We start from the raw sequence: 5,000 nt of genomic DNA on the forward strand, positions 1-5,000 counted from the left end.
TGGACAAGAACCATGGTCATTGGATGAACCAAACCCACAAGGTGATAGCTGGGATAGAGCACCTGCCCAGGACAAGGCTCAATATCCTCCCACCACCAAGCTGGGCAACGTGGATCAAAAGTTAGGACACATCGGGCGCCGAAGGGTCTGGTCAAACCACTAAATCGGTCGCCGGCGGGAAAATGTCCAAAGTACCATGGTTCTGAGGGTCTGACTTCCCTCAAAACTGTCCGTTACTCATTTTCTATTCGGACTGAGCAGTTTGACACCACCCCCGTCTCTCTAGGACATGGAAGTCCTGTTGCCAAAAACCAGGTTTCTGAAATCGCGCCGGTACCTGTCTGGTCGACCCGCCACTGAGTGTGTAATCCAAAACAGGCCAAATATCGATGAAGCCCTGAACCTCACAGGGCTTCTGTGCGCCCCACCATCGGGGGTCAAATTCAACAAAAACGTGATAAATCAAAAAGTACACATCCGATCTTGATGGGGTTTTTTTTGCACGAAAGTGCATAAATAGACGAGCATTTACATTCAATTAAAAACGTTTTTGTATAAAACATTTTAATAGGAAATCGTGTTTCAAGTTTTGGGAAAAAAGTGAATGTCACAGGATGCATAGGTTCCTGTGGATGCGAATTTTTTTTTACATTATGTAATTGTTGCCCATCACGAGAGAGGGTATGAGACGAAATTTGGGACCTCTAGCCCTTCGGGAAGTATTTTTAATCATTTTTTGAAAATTACAGAAATTGGTCGAAAAAATGACAGAGTCCCACTTTTCACAGCCGTGCACCTGGTGATTGAAAACGTGCATCTGGTAACCCAAAAATGCGGTTCTCAATGCGCTTGCCGGTGTTACAGATATACATGTCCGATAATGATGCACCCTACTACGGACCTTTTTCAATGGGGGTCGGCCTGAATTATTTATGGAAGGTATGATTACTTTTTTTTTCTCCGTGCAACTGGTGATTGAAAACGTGCACCTGGTCACCCAAAACACGGTTCTCTATGCGGTTAGCGGTGTTCCCGAGATTCATGTCCGATAATGATGCACCCTACTACGGACCTTTTCAATGGGGGCCGGTCCGAATTATTTATGGAAGGTATGATTTTTTTTTTCTCTCTCCGTGCAACTGGTGATTGAAAACGTGCATCTGGTAACCCAAAACACGGTTCTCTATGCGGTTAGCGGTGTTCCCGAGATTCATGTCCGATAATGATGCACCCTACTACGGACCTTTTCAATGGGGGCCGGTCCGAATTATTTATGGAAGGTATGATTTTTTTTTTTTTTCAACACTTTTCCCCTCTTTTTCTCTCTCTGCCGGGGCCGGCCCTGGGTGCTTTATGGACGGTTTAAAACATGACTATGGATGCAAATGCTCATTTTCCTCCGTGCACCTGGTGATTGAAAACGTGCATCTGGTAACCCAAAAATTATAAAAGGGTTTTAAATACTTTTACCCGTCATTCTATTGATATAGCCCGCTAGGGGAGTGCCCCACTACGGCCCTCTCTCTGTCAGGGCCGTCCTTGGGTGCTTTTTACACACTTTAAGAAATCACGATGGATGCAGATTGCTATTAATCCTCCGTGCAACTGGTGATTGAAAACGTGCATCTGGTAACCCAAAATTTCAAATATGGTTCAAAATGAATTTAAAGGCACCCCTCTCATTGTTGCCCGCTATGGGAGCACCCCACTAAGGCCCTGTCTCGGTCGGGCCCGTCCTGAGTGCTTTATAGACACTTTAAGAAATCGCGATGGATGCAGATTGCTATTAATCCTCCGTGCAACTGGTGATTGAAAATGTGCAACTGGTGATTGAAAACGTGCACCTGGTCACCCAAAACACGGTTCTCTATGCGGTTAGCGGTGTTCCATCTATTCATGTCCGCTTATGGCGCACCCTACTACGGACCTTTAGCAATGGGGGCCGGCCCGAATTATTTATGGAAGGTCTGATGATGATTTTTTTTTTTTTTCACCATCTCTTTCTCTCTCTGCCGGGGCCGGCCAAGAGTGCTTTATGGACGGTTTAAAACATGACTATGGATGCAAATGCTCATTTTCCTCCGTGCACCTGGTGATTGAAAACGTGCATCTGGTAACCCAAAAATTATAAAAGGGTTTTAAATACTTTTACCCGTCATTCTATTGATATAGCCCGCTAGGGGAGTGCCCCACTACGGCCCTCTCTCTGTCAGGGCCGTCCTTGGGTGCTTTTTACACACTTTAAGAAATCACGATGGATGCAGATTGCTATTAATCCTCCGTGCAACTGGTGATTGAAAACGTGCATCTGGTAACCCAAAATTTCAAATATGGTTCAAAATGAATTTAAAGGCACCCCTCTCATTGTTGCCCGCTATGGGAGCACCCCACTAAGGCCCTGTCTCGGTCGGGCCCGTCCTGAGTGCTTTATAGACACTTTAAGAAATCGCGATGGATGCAGATTGCTATTAATCCTCCGTGCAACTGGTGATTGAAAATGTGCAACTGGTGATTGAAAACGTGCACCTGGTCACCCAAAACACGGTTCTCTATGCGGTTAGCGGTGTTCCATCTATTCATGTCCGCTTATGGCGCACCCTACTACGGACCTTTAGCAATGGGGGCCGGCCCGAATTATTTATGGAAGGTCTGATGATGATTTTTTTTTTTTTTCACCATCTCTTTCTCTCTCTGCCGGGGCCGGCCAAGAGTGCTTTATGGACGGTTTAAAACATGACTATGGATGCAAATGCTCATTTTCCTCCGTGCACCTGGTGATTGAAAACGTGCATCTGGTAACCCAAAAATTATAAAAGGGTTTTAAATACTTTTACCCGTCATTCTATTGATATAGCCCGCTAGGGGAGTGCCCCACTACGGCCCTCTCTCTGTCAGGGCCGTCCTTGGGTGCTTTTTACACACTTTAAGAAATCACGATGGATGCAGATTGCTATTAATCCTCCGTGCAACTGGTGATTGAAAACGTGCATCTGGTAACCCAAAATTTCAAATATGGTTCAAAATGAATTTAAAGGCACCCCTCTCATTGTTGCCCGCTATGGGAGCACCCCACTAAGGCCCTGTCTCGGTCGGGCCCGTCCTGAGTGCTTTATAGACACTTTAAGAAATCGCGATGGATGCAGATTGCTATTAATCCTCCGTGCAACTGGTGATTGAAAATGTGCAACTGGTGATTGAAAACGTGCACCTGGTCACCCAAAACACGGTTCTCTATGCGGTTAGCGGTGTTCCATCTATTCATGTCCGCTTATGGCGCACCCTACTACGGACCTTTAGCAATGGGGGCCGGCCCGAATTATTTATGGAAGGTCTGATGATGATTTTTTTTTTTTTTCACCATCTCTTTCTCTCTCTGCCGGGGCCGGCCAAGAGTGCTTTATGGACGGTTTAAAACATGACTATGGATGCAAATGCTCATTTTCCTCCGTGCACCTGGTGATTGAAAACGTGCATCTGGTAACCCAAAAATTATAAAAGGGTTTTAAATACTTTTACCCGTCATTCTATTGATATAGCCCGCTAGGGGAGTGCCCCACTACGGCCCTCTCTCTGTCAGGGCCGTCCTTGGGTGCTTTTTACACACTTTAAGAAATCACGATGGATGCAGATTGCTATTAATCCTCCGTGCAACTGGTGATTGAAAACGTGCATCTGGTAACCCAAAATTTCAAATATGGTTCAAAATGAATTTAAAGGCACCCCTCTCATTGTTGCCCGCTATGGGAGCACCCCACTAAGGCCCTGTCTCGGTCGGGCCCGTCCTGAGTGCTTTATAGACACTTTAAGAAATCGCGATGGATGCAGATTGCTATTAATCCTCCGTGCAACTGGTGATTGAAAATGTGCAACTGGTGATTGAAAACGTGCACCTGGTCACCCAAAACACGGTTCTCTATGCGGTTAGCGGTGTTCCATCTATTCATGTCCGCTTATGGCGCACCCTACTACGGACCTTTAGCAATGGGGGCCGGCCCGAATTATTTATGGAAGGTCTGATGATGATTTTTTTTTTTTTTCACCATCTCTTTCTCTCTCTGCCGGGGCCGGCCAAGAGTGCTTTATGGACGGTTTAAAACATGACTATGGATGCAAATGCTCATTTTCCTCCGTGCACCTGGTGATTGAAAACGTGCATCTGGTAACCCAAAAATTATAAAAGGGTTTTAAATACTTTTACCCGTCATTCTATTGATATAGCCCGCTAGGGGAGTGCCCCACTACGGCCCTCTCTCTGTCAGGGCCGTCCTTGGGTGCTTTTTACACACTTTAAGAAATCACGATGGATGCAGATTGCTATTAATCCTCCGTGCAACTGGTGATTGAAAACGTGCATCTGGTAACCCAAAAATTATAAAACGGTTTTAAATACTTTTACCGGTCATTCTATTGATATAGCCCGCTATGGGAGCACCCCACTAAGGCCCTGTCTCGGTCGGGGCCGTCCTTCAGTGCTTTATATACAGTTTCATATATTACGATGGATGCAGATTGTGATTGTTTTCCAAAAGACCCGTGTGCATCTGGTAACCCAAAAATTATAAAACTGTTTTAAATCATTTTACCGGTCATTCTATTGATATAGCCCGCTAGGGGAGTACCCTACTACGGCCCTCTCTCGGTCAGGCCCGTCCTTAGGTGCTTTATATACAGTTTAAGATATTACGATGGATGCAGATTGTGATTGTTTTCCAAAAGACCCGTGTGCATCTGGTAACCCAAAAATTAAAATATGGTTCAAAACCCGGGTAACACCACTCTATTTACGGACATGACAGTAGAGCTTACCCCCTGGAGCTATTGACCTCCAGGCTTGTAGGCCCTTACTCACCACCCGGGTATCACCCCTCTATTTCGGGGATGATACCAGCAGGGGACCCCCCCCACCTCCACAACCTCGCATACCAGGTGAACCAGGGCACCCACACTTAAGCACCCCTCCTCGGACATTAAAGCAGATAACCGCGCTGTTATGAACCGCG

Source organism: Oncorhynchus mykiss, unplaced genomic scaffold (genome assembly GCF_013265735.2).
Source record: "Oncorhynchus mykiss isolate Arlee unplaced genomic scaffold, USDA_OmykA_1.1 un_scaffold_60, whole genome shotgun sequence".
Lineage (NCBI taxonomy): Eukaryota > Metazoa > Chordata > Actinopteri > Salmoniformes > Salmonidae > Oncorhynchus > Oncorhynchus mykiss.